The sequence below is a fragment of the Oncorhynchus keta genome, chromosome 4 (assembly GCF_023373465.1).
Source record: "Oncorhynchus keta strain PuntledgeMale-10-30-2019 chromosome 4, Oket_V2, whole genome shotgun sequence".
Lineage (NCBI taxonomy): Eukaryota > Metazoa > Chordata > Actinopteri > Salmoniformes > Salmonidae > Oncorhynchus > Oncorhynchus keta.
The window spans coordinates 54,555,252-54,567,728 of NC_068424.1; the positions used below are offsets into that span (position 1 = coordinate 54,555,252).

The 12,477-nt window shown below is 39.6% G+C and overlaps 1 protein-coding gene across 13 annotated transcripts in view; it reads left to right on the forward strand.

The window, feature by feature from the left end:
• LOC118378218 (catenin delta-1-like) overlaps positions 1-12,477 on the forward strand; it is a 37,668-nt gene that overhangs the window by 9,837 nt on the left and 15,354 nt on the right. For 7 of the 13 annotated variants that reach the window (XM_035765186.2, XM_035765228.2, XM_035765223.2 and 4 more), the window contains exon 3: positions 9,998-10,147. The exons of the other annotated variants lie outside the window; for them this stretch is intronic. The gene's annotated coding sequence lies outside the window, so the exon portion shown is untranslated. The remainder of the gene's footprint in view (positions 1-9,997; positions 10,148-12,477) is intronic. 13 annotated transcript variants of the gene reach the window in all.

The window sequence follows — 12,477 nt, forward strand, 5'->3', positions numbered from 1 at the left end:
GTAAACTATGCCAAAACATTTCAAACTACTTTTGTAATACAACTTTAGGTATTTTTAAACGTAAACAATCGATCAAATTGAAGACTGGATGATCTGTGTTCAATACAGGAGGAAACCAAACTGACGCTTTTCTGGTCACGCGCCTCGATCAAAAATTACACATGAATTGACTCTCGTTCTGAGCTGTGCTACTTCTTCAATGCACAAAGGAAAAACCTCAACCAGTTTCTACAGACTGGTGACATCCAGTGGAAGTGGTAGGAACTGCAGGAAAGTTGATTAGAAATCTGGATTCCCCATGAAAACTCACTGAAGAGACAGTGACCCCCCCAAAAATCTGAATGGTTTGTCCTCAGGGTTTCGCCTGCTAAGTAAGTTCTGTTATACTCAGACATGTATCAAAAGTTTTAGAAACTTCACAAAAGCCAGAAATAACAATATAAAAAAAGACTTACCTTTGATCTTCTTCTGTTGGCACTCCAAAAGGTCCCAGTTACATCACAAATGGTCCTTTTGTTTGATAATGTCCTTCTTTATATCCATACAAACTCAGTTCAGCTGGCGCGCTTCAGTCAATAATCGACCAAGTTTCCCATTCATCCAAAATGTTACTAATAAACTTTTCCAAACAATGTTTATAATCAAACCTTAGGTACCGTAATACGTAAATAAACAATCAAATTTAAGACGGAGAATCGTTATGGTCTTTCCCGGAGAAAAATACCAAAGAACGCGCTCTCTTCCATGCGCTTGGAAACACTACAGCCAAAATGGGAGCCACCTAGAAAAACTACAGTTTCTGGCTAATGTTTTCAAAAAAACAGCTGGAAACTCTTTCTAAAGAAAATATGGGGCATCTGCCAAAAATGTCATATCAGTGCGTCATTAACCTATGTGATTAGTGTAGATCTGATGAGAAGTTTGGGCAGGGGGCTTGGCTTTGAATCACACTTCTGGCTGTAAGCAAACGAGTGCTGTGCGTTTGGAAAAATACTGGCTGTATCCAAGGCTCAGCCAGTCGTTCATATAACTGAATGCAGCACACTACTGAAGAGCAAATAGACAACCACTGTGCTAGTTACAGCATCAGCACCTCATGAGTTATAGAGGTGAAAGGAACACCACATACCTTCCCTATTTCTCACTTTTTCAATACAGTGGATGAAAAGGTGTATGCTAGGTGTACTCTGCCTGAAAGAGATCAATTATGCCAACAAAGTGTATCATGCTCTGCTGGCACATTGTAGAACAGATGTCCACAGGCAAAGATATGGCTTGTCGTGTTGCACTTGACGGTAACACGTGTGAGTGAGGGGGGATTATTACTCTTCTTTTTTTTTTAATCAGTCATTGTTTTTGCACACATGTAGCCTTGTGCACTTGATCGTCTACTATAGTGGCCATTATAATAGAGCAAAAAGAATGCCCTTTTGTTTAATTATATTTCTACTTTAAGATGTTTTTTCCCAAGTGCAATATTTAGGTTGGTGTGTGTGGTCACAAGCGTTCTATTATAAAGGCTGTCATGGCTAATTGCAATATTAATGGGTTTTTTCCTCTACTTAATTGTCATTTGAAGTAAAGTCTAGGCAACTAATAACATTGGATTGCTCTCTTTACATTTTTTAAACTCTGAGTTAGGTTCCCATGAACCACTTGATATTTTTCTTGTTTAATTAGTTAACCTGCATTTCCCCCAAACAGGGATTGTTTTTGCATGTTTTGGTGCAACAGTGTTGCCTTTTTGGGCCCTCACCAGTTTGCATCCCTTTCTTCAGCTACATAAACTTGGTGTTATGTCTAAATCTGGCCTCTACAAGGGAAAATATTGAACAATTGCACAACATTTTATAAATTCAATACAAATATTGAAAACATTTAAGGGGAACTGAAAGGTGTGCAACATGATGGATGATTGAAGCAGAGGCAAAATCAGTAAGTTCAGCCCCCCTTAAACACACACAGCCTAAACCGCACTCTAACGCTTTCACGCTTGTGCTCACTCACACAAACTTCTCATTGTTCCAGTGGCCTCTCAAACCAACAGCTGCGAATTCCCCACTCTCTGTGGTTTACACTCAGACACGCAGACCCACACACCAATGAACAAAAAAAAAACATGCTCAAACACTCGCACATTCCTTATTTGTAAATGATGACAAACATTTGGATTTGAGTGGTAATGATAGGTTTCACTAAATGAATGAGACTGTGTGGAATGCCAGACTTGGTTTTGCTCGCTTTGTGAATGGGTCACTGTGACCCAGGCTTGCCTTGAGATGTTACTGTCTCCATATTGAACCCACAGTTCTCCTACTACGGTTTGTTGTGTCTTAACTAGGGACTTTAGTAGCGATTTGAGCCGACACAGTCTGAGGAATGTAAGCTTCACTTTATTTTATTCCGCACTCCTTATCTTCTCTCTCCTCCTCCCCTCTTTCTCTCCTGGCTGTAGGGTAGATAACAACAGTTCCGTGCTGTTGTACTGCGTCTTCCCATATAAGGGCATGTGTTACTGGACAAGAGTTTGTGCAGGTGGGCAGTGGCCTTTGGCTGTGTGTTTGTTAAAATGATGTCATCCATCCTCATCACACCCCTCATCTCTGATTCCTGAACCCCTCTATTCCAAAATAAAGCAACCCGCTTGAAATATTCATCCCTTTTTTAAACAATAGAAATTGTATCTCTAGCTGCCTTTTCTGCCCCTGTCTGTCATCCATCCTACCTCCTTTTTTTATATATATATATATATATATATTTATTTTTTTTCACCTCCACCATTCTTCTTCTGGAGAAGCAGAGCAAAAAGCAACAAGGAAGTGGGAATCTGCCTGTAATAGATGTGGAATGGGATTTGTGTGTGTGGTGAGTCATCAGACGGGAGCCGACGAGGCAGCTAGAGGTACTATTTCTATTGTTTAAAGGGCAGTTCTACTCAGTGATGTCATCACATTCCATGCTGGCCTGATCTCTACCCTTGCTCTCTGTGGCTCGGACACTTTCTCTCACTATTTTTCTCTCATTCCGCTTCTTTCTCGTTCTCACACACTCAGTCCCCCACAGGTGAAACTGTGAGTCAGCCCCCCCCACCCCTCCCATTTCACAATACACCTCTGTTCGGGCTTTATTGGCATGGGAAACAATGTTTAAATTGCCAAGCAAGTGAATTGGATAACACAAAAGTGAAATAAGCTATAAATTAACAGTAAACATTACACAAGTTTCATAAGAAAAGACATTTCAAATGTCATGTCTATATACAGCGTTGTCATGATGTGCAAAAGGGAAAATAAACAGGTTGTATTTACAATGGTTTGTTCTTCACTGGTTGCCCTTTTCTTGAGGCAACAGGTCACAAATCTTGCTGCTGTGATTGTACACTCTGGTATTTCATCCAATAGATATTGGATTTGTTTAATTTATTTGTGGGTCTGTGTAATCTGAGGGAAATATGTGTCTCTATGGCCATACATTTGGCAGGGGGTTAGGAAGTGCAGCTCAGTTTCAACTCATTTTGTGGGCAGTGGGCACATAGCCTGTCTTCTCTTGAGAGCCATGTCTGCCTTCAGCAGCCTTTCTCAATTGCTAGGCTATGTTCACTGAGTCTGTACATAGTCAAAGCTTTCCTTAAGTTTGGGTCAGTCCCAGTGGTCAGGTATTCTGCCCCTGTGTACTCTCTGTTTAGGGCCAAATAGCATTCTAGTTTGCTCTGTTTTTTTGGTAAATGCTTTCCAATGTGTCAAGTAATTATCTTTTTGTTTCTCCTGATTTTGGTTGGGTCTAATTGTGTTTTGCGTTCCTGGATCTCTTTTGGTTCTGTTTGTGAACAGAGCTCTTGGACCAGCTTCCTTAGGGTTCTCTTCTCCAGGTTCATTTCTCTGTAGGTGATGGCTTTTATTTTTTTGGAACACCATTTTTGAGATTTATGGTCATGGCCCATCTATGCAAGGTCTGACTGAATCTATGCAGAAGATATAGGTGCTGTGTAGGCCCTCCTTGGTTGGGGACAGAAGCACCAGATCATCAGCGAACAGACGTTTGACTTCAGATTCTAGTAGGGTGAGGCTGGGTGCTGCTGACTGTTCTTGTGCCCTCCAATTCTTTGATATATGTTGAGGGTGGGGCTTAATCCCTGTCTCACCACCTGGTCCTGTGGAAAGACCACAGGGCCAAATTGAATCAGCCTTTTTAAATATATATATTTTTTAATCCAAGCATGAAGATATTGCTGTTTTGTTTATTAGTTAGGGTGTGCAGGGTGAATACGTGACCTGTCGTACGGTAATTTGGCAAAACTCTTGGTTGCGTTTTTCTTTTGGATTAAATGGTGTCTGTTGTAAAATGTTTAGCAACACAATCTGCGTATTGATTACACCCCTGCTGTTTCTACTTGTAGAATCTCAATGCTCGTCAGTGGCCTAAACATGGCCGAGAATTTGACTTTGAGTCAATCAGTGTATGCGCTGACAGAAGTGACAGAGGGCACTTTTCTCAGTGTAAACCACTCCCTTTTCATCAATTGTTCAAACTATAACAAAGTTGCATTTTTTTTTCTAAAGCAAATCTTTACTTCTAGCTAAGGAGTTTTGTCATAGAAGGAATTTTGTTAGGTTGTTAATGTGCACCTTTTCATTACTTAGCTAGTTAACATTAGCTTTCTTACTGAGCCAGGAAGTACAATGCACACAACACTAAATGCTCTACCAAGCTAGCCATCTCAAGATGAAGAAATAATTTAATTCACTCTCCATTATCCCAAACTGCTATTTCTCTTGCTATCTAATGTTAGCTAAATGGTTAGAATAGCCATTTTGTACAACATAGCTAGCTAGCTACTCCATTGACTCTCGACAGCTAACTGGTAGCTGCTTTATTAATTTTTAAATGTTTTACAAATCCATTGTGTTTTAATGATGTTGCTAGTTATCTAGTTGTGGCTATCTGGTTAGTGTCAACAACGGCTTATTACAAAATGGCTAGCTAGCAACGTTAGTGTAACTTGCCAGTTAGCGTACATTAGCTGCATCAGGCACAAGTCAAACAAGCTACTGCCACCTTGTGGCCTTGAGTATTTAAAAGAAGCAAATCGGAGTTAACTGTTAACTGACGGCTCTCTGGGTACAGGTGCTAAGTACCCATCGGCAGTCAGATTTCCCGATATGGCTGACCCTTAAACCACAGCTCTTACTCCTGGTTTTCAGTAGCTGTTGAGAGAGGCACTAGTATACCAAGAGTCCTGTGTCTGTTTGTGTCAGACTGAAAGACAAAGAAATGTGGTCTCCTCCGTCTCTCCCCATGCCCCTCCCTAGCATAACCGGTTTGACAGGTGTATGTCTGTGCTTGTTTGTGTGTGGAGCCTTGGTATAGTAACCTTTTTTTAAACCAGGAACCAATGGGTGGATGAATGTTTTATCAGCAGATAAGAGTAATTACTACTGTCTGAGCCTGTTTGTCTGGCTCTGATAATACTGTATTCCGTTCTATTGTGTGCTCTGAAGAGGCTGGAATGAAAAACAGTGAGGGAGAGGGATGAAAGAGGGGACGTTGACAGAGGGGGAGAGGATGGATAGAGATTGGTAGAGAGAAAAAGGAGCGAAGGGGCTTAAGGTGAGGTTGGGAGAGTGAGTGAGAAATGGGCTGGGGGAGGGATGGACGGACAGTACTGGAGGGCATTAAACAAAGGAGAGGAGATGGATCCTGGGAGTTGGTGTTCTTGTCTCTCTGCTGACGGTGTGTTTCGCCTGGCCCAGACAAGCTGCAGTCTCAACTGAGCCACAGCTACTGTACTGTTAAAGCTAGTGTAAAATAGGTGTGTGTATTGTCTGGCAGGATAGCCACTGGGCTTTTTCTACAAATGAACAGAAATCACATTTTATTGGTCACATGCAGATGTTATTGCGGGTGTAGAGAAATGCTTGTGTTCCTAGCTCCAACAGTGCAGTATTATCTAAAAACAATTCACACACATATATACAAGTAAATGAATGGAATTAAGAAATAAATTAGTGATGCGCCAATATGACATTTTTGGCCAATACAATATCTAATAGTTTCCTTGCCAAAAAACCTGATATATTTAAACATTTTGCAGCCTTTTTTAAGAATTCTAGTACAGTTAACGCACATGGACGCAGAGGTCTAAGGCACTGCGTCTCAGTGCAAGAGGCGTCACTACCATCCCTTGTTCGAATCCAAGCTGTGTCACAGCCAGCTGTGATTGGGAGTCCCATAGGGAGGCGCACAATTGGCCCATCATCGTCTGGGTTTGGACAGGGTAGGCGTCATTGTAAATAAGTGGACTTTGTAGTTAGCCTACAAAATTAAAGTATGTTATTGACAGTGATGCAAATTAATACAAATAGTAGATTTATGCCGTAATTGAATAGATCATGCTAATCGAGGTTGAGATGTTATATAAAAATCAACCAAAGACAATTAGTTAATTTGACATCTGAAGTCGCACTTGATGTATTATACTTTAAAATTGCATTGGGGCGTACTTATTTCACTGTACAGCCTTACCTATGGATTGTTGGTCATTGACATGGTATGTCTACTCAGTGACACCCAGAGAAAATTAGCATTGTAGCTCTTATTGCGTGCCTCAAACAACTATGAATTGAGCCACATTTATTGTTTGTTCTTAACTGACTTGCCTAGTTAAATCAATGTTTTGTTTTGGAGTCTGATAACTCTGAGGACATTGGGGTGGAAAAAATATATTGGATATTGAGAAGACTGTTAGCTTATTTTATTGATCTCCAATCCTTAGGTAAAGCTGTACAGTGCAATATGAATGTTAATACACACAACAGGCTGACTGGGGAGGTTATTTCACAGTCGCAGTCCTGCGGTAAGAGCAACAACGCTAATATTTGGTTTAACTCTTCAGTTGTGTTCTGTGTGTCACAGTAGACTGATATTAGAGGTTGACCGACTTATGAATTTCCCATGCCGATACCGATTTTATTTGATTTTTAAAAATGAATTTATAAAGAAAATATTGAGATTTTAAAATGTATTTGTAATAATGGTAATTACAACAATACTGAATGAACACTTATTTTAACTTCATATAATACATCAATAAAATCATTTTAGCCTCAAATAAATAATGAAACATGTTCAATTTGGTTTAAATAATGCAAAAACAAAGTGTTGGAGAAGAAAGTAAAAGTGCAATATTTGCCATGTAAAAAAGCTAACGTTTCAGATCCTTGCTCAGAACATGAGAACATATGAAAGCTGGTTGTTCCTTTTAACAGGAGTATTCAATATTCCCAGGTAAGAAGTTTTAGGTTGTAGTTATTATCGGAATTCTAGGACAATTTCTCTCAAAACGATTTGTATTTCGTAAACCTTTGACTATTGGATGTTCTTATAGGCACTTTAGTATTGCCAGTGTAACAGTATAGCTTCCGTCCCTCTCCTCGCTCCTACCTGGGCTCGAACCAGAAACACATTGACAACAGCCACCCTCGACGCAGCGTTACCCATGCAGAGCAAGGGGAACAACTACTCCAAGTCTCAGAGCGAGTGATGTTTGAAATGCTATTAGCGCGCACCCCGCTAACTAGCTAGCCATTTCACATTGGTTACACCAGCCCAATCTCGGGAGTTGATAGGCTTGAAGTCATAAACAGTGCAATGCTTGAAGCATTGCGAAGAGCTGCTAGCAAACGCATGAAATTGCTGTTTGAATGAATGCTTTCGAGTCAGCTGGTTCCTACCATCGCTCAGTCAGACTGCTCTATCAAATCATAGACTTTATTATAACATAACACACAAATACATTGGTCATTAAAATGGTAGAATCCGGAAACTATCATTTTTGAAAACAAAGTTTATTCTTTTAGTGATATACAGCACCGTTTCGTATTTTATCTAATGGATGACATCCCTAAGTCTAAATATTGCTGTTACGTTGTACAACCTTCAATGTTATGTCATAATTATGTACAATTCTGGCAAATTAAATACGGCCTTTGTTAGAAATAAATGGACTTCACACAGTTTGCAATGAGCCAGTCGGCCCAAACTGCTGCATATACCCTGACTGCTTACATGGAACGCAAGAGAAGTGACACAATTTGCCTAGTTATACGAACTTCATGTTAGCAGGCAATATTAACTAAATATGCATGTTTAAAAATATATACTTGTGTATTGATTTTAAAGAAAGGCATTGATGTTTATGGTTAGGTACATTGGTACAATGACAGTACTTTTTTCGCAAATGTGCTTGTTAAATCATCACCCGTTTGTCGAAGTGGGCTGTGATTTAATGAGAAATTAACAGGCACCGCATCGATTATATGCAACGCAGGACACGCTAGATATAAACTGGTAATATCATCAACCATGTGTAGTTGTTAACTAGTGATTGTGTTAAGATTGATTGTTTTTTATAAGATAAGTTTAATGCTAGCTAGCAACTTACCATGGTTTTTTGCTGCCCTTGTGTAACAGGTAGTCAGCCTGCCCTGCAGGCTCCTCGTGGAGTGCAATGTAATCAGGTGGTTAGAGCGTTGGACTAGTTAACTGTAAGGTTGCAAGATTGAATCCCCTGAGTTGACACGGTAAAAATCTGTCGTTCTGCCCCTGAACAAGGCAGTTAACCCACTGTTCCTAGGCCGTCATTGAAAATAAGAATGTATTCTTAACTGACTTACCTAGTTAAATAAAAATCGGCAAATCTGTGTCCAAAAATGCCGATTACCGATTGGTATGAGAACTTGAAATTTGCCCTAATTAATCGGCCATTCCGATCTAATCAGTTGACCTCTAACTGATACCCCATTTCATTGCTTCACATTCCAACCCTGTTTAACATTATCTAGTCTAAATATGGCATGATTCCACCAATTGTAACCTTCTACATCACTTTCAAAGAGGTACTTTTATTTTTAAGGCTAACCGCAAAGTGCACTATTGTGCCTAATCCTTATTGTGGCTTGCTACTCAACCCGGTCAAGTCGAGCCTCACTAGCCAGGTGACACTAGCTGCCTGTTTATAATGTTAGCTTTGGGCAACAGGGTTAATAAGTAGCTGGCTTGCTATTTATTTTCATGAACTGAAGTTCAATTTCAATAGGCAACAATTTGCTACCTAGCTAATAGTTACTAGCAAGGATTACTAAATCATTGCTAAGAATAGTGAAAATGACTGCAGTTTCTTCTTTTCAGGCTGGTTGTATTGGCGCTAGCTTTGTACTAAGCTAGCTATCTACCCCAGAAGTTGCGGTAGAACAAATAATGCTTTATTACCAACGCGGTATTATAAACACACAGTTCGTGGCTGGTTTTTGCTTGTTTGCTGACTTTTTTTGTACAGCTTCGACAGTGCTACTGATAGTGTAGCGCTAGGCTTCCATGTGCAAATTCAGAACACACAACATTTTATAATAGAACTGTTATTTAACGTTTCAAATTAAAAGCTTATTTAACGTGTCATAGGTCAAAGAACACTTAGTGTTATTGTCAATCTTTTTTGACACACAAAGACCCAAACGGTGTTCCATAGTATGTTGTGAAGCTAATAGCAGTGACGCTATTTCTGTGTAACTACGGTAGGGCAACATCTGAACAATGGTGCATTTGGTAACGTTAGTGTGTACCGATGCTTGACCAGTCGCGAAAGCCAACATCACCCATGACAGAGAACAGTTGATTGTCAAGTGCAATGAATTCCATTATCTCGGGGTTGATGGGTTTCACCTATGAGTTGTCTCGCTGTTACTCTTTCAAATGACTGCTAGACTTGTTGACTGCTCGAGCCACACAGCAGACATTGTGGGCTAGGTTAGGAATGCTGTGTTGCACATATAGCACAATGTTACGTGGCGTCATTACGTTATATAGGTATGCATGCTAACTTTGACAACGTGCATGTTCAATTCTACATACTCAAGTGTTTAGCGATCATCTTCCTTCTTTCTTAAACTTTTAAATCTGCATTTTCACTGTTTCCTTTGTTTCTCTCTGTCCCCCTCTGCAGTATCTTTTGCCTTATCCACCTTCCTCTTTCTGGGCCTTGTGGGTTGGCAAACTTAATCTACTCTACCCATGAGCCCCTGCAAATAGGGCTCCACCTTTGACCTTGGCCTGACCTCTCACCTCTTCTCCCAAGCCACACCCCTTGGCGAAGGTGTGTATATCTCTGCTTTTTTGCTCTTTCTATTTAGTGTTGCACAGAAATACTGAGAATCCTCTACTTTTTCGATACAAAAAAAGCCTCCTGTTCGTTACTAGAATTTGTTACGTTCGGTACTTCTGTCAAATGTATTTAATGTGAGTGTTTTCAGTGCAGCCCCTTTTATAGCACGAAGAGGAAAGTACCTGCTCCACTTACTCATTCATTGCTCGAGCTGTCTGGCCTGCTTTGTTGGCACCCCACGCATGCTGCACTGAAGTTAACACACTTGATTAATGCAACACGAAATGTTGAAAATGTTCATTACTGTTCGCAATACCACGTCCATACAGGCGAGAATACTTTACAATGCAAGATGATACCAGTATCTTCCAGCTATAATTGTACTAGGCTAACTTTCCCTGCTAGCTTACAGCTGTCGCAAACATCAATTCACTGACCTAGTACTTTGTTTGTGATAATATGCAAACAATAATGCAACATATGCAGCTTTTTAAAACTGATTGTCACCAACAATGTTACTAATTCACTTAGTCTCCCTCCCATCTGGGTTCCACTAGATTCATAGCCAGTCATATTCTCACTCACAAATTACATTACTTTATTATAAAATTGTTTCTTCTATACAAATGTTGTTGATCAGTTGCCAATAAAAATCCCTCTCTAGCCCCATGAAATCAGCTAAAATAAGTTCAACTCAGTGCATGCACACACTACTGTTGAATAATATGCAATCAACTATATTGTGAATAGATCTAGGCTACATCTTGATTTACCCAGTTTATCAATAGATTTACCATTCAAATTATTACCGTTTGTTTTTACCGAAGTCAAATTGATTATGATTGTATGATTGATTCATAAATGACTGTCTTTAAACTATTGACTTAACATTTTTCAATTGTGATGATATTGAACTCAAAAGATGCCCAGTGATTGAACAGAGCAGTAGCTGTGTTTCTCTCTGGCTGAAATGCTATTCTGTGACGGGCTCATACATTGTTTTGGAATCGCGTATAGTGATAAACCTGGTTTTGAAGTTCTGTTATCATGACACCATGCTTACCTTTGACAGCTGGTCAAACCTTGGGGATTTCATGAGATGTGAGTTTTCCTGCTCTTTGCTTTAGTGCTTTTCATACTACTATGGAGGGTGTGTGTGTGTGTGGGGTTCTCTTTAGTGTGTAACATGGCTCTCTGTAGAGTGTCGGAAAATGTTTGGGCAGTATCCAGATATCTTCATGCTGTCCTTTTCTCATCCCGGAAGTTACGGTATTACTGGCTTAGTACTCAAGGGGGTGCCAAAAACATCTATTACAGAATGCTGACAAAATGACCATAAGTAGTAGTGAATTAGCATGGAGGCTACTAGCTAAATATGGTAATGAGTGCAAATTTTTAAAAAACTAAAGTGATACATATTACATATACATACACCTTATGTATACATATACATACACCTTATTAATTATTCCACTTAATTAGATAAGAGCAAGTTAAACTTAGGCGTTGAGTTAACTCCAAACTCTGTTTTTTTCACACAGGAAAAAGAATGCATAAGAAATATCTTGCTGCGTTTTTGTGAACACTGATCTAAAATCCTTATTTTAATTTCTGTTCGGCATCACTCATTTTGTGCTTCAGCTGCACTTCTCTACTCTGAGAATTCACCAACCGGCATTCTATCAGCGGAATTTCTCTGACTGTGTAGCTTCTTTTGTCCATGTACAGCCAGCCTACTTTTCACCAGTAAAATACCAGATTCATTTTAAGTATGACATTAGAATATAGCCAGCTATATTTCCTATGATAAACATTAGAAATATGGCCATGCATAGTTTTTGCTAAAAAGACCTTTGCTTTTTCATTGTAAGCTCATTTACTTGAGTGGCTGCCAGCCAAATAGTTCCACTTCCGTTGTCCTCTGAAAATGAAGCTATTTTCTGCCGAAAGGAAAACTATAGTTGCCCGTCCCTGATCACTTTATTGAAGCATAACACTGACTTTCAATATAAAATGTGACCTGTGTCAATACACAGCTTCCCCTTTTCCCCGTGGTGCTATTTACAAACACATGCGTGACTGTTCTGGGGAACTACTGTAATCTTAATGTACAATGTGACGGATGACATGAAGAAATAAATCTGCCTTATCTCCTAACGAATTGCACAAGTTGTCTGCAGGCATTTACTTAACTAGTTGCAAATATAAACATGTATTGAGAAACTTTTAAACTTTTTAATAGTTTTGACGGTATTGAAAAATACCCCGGTATACTGCCCAAGCCTAGTAGTGTGTATGGAGCAGTGTGTGTGTGCTCTCTC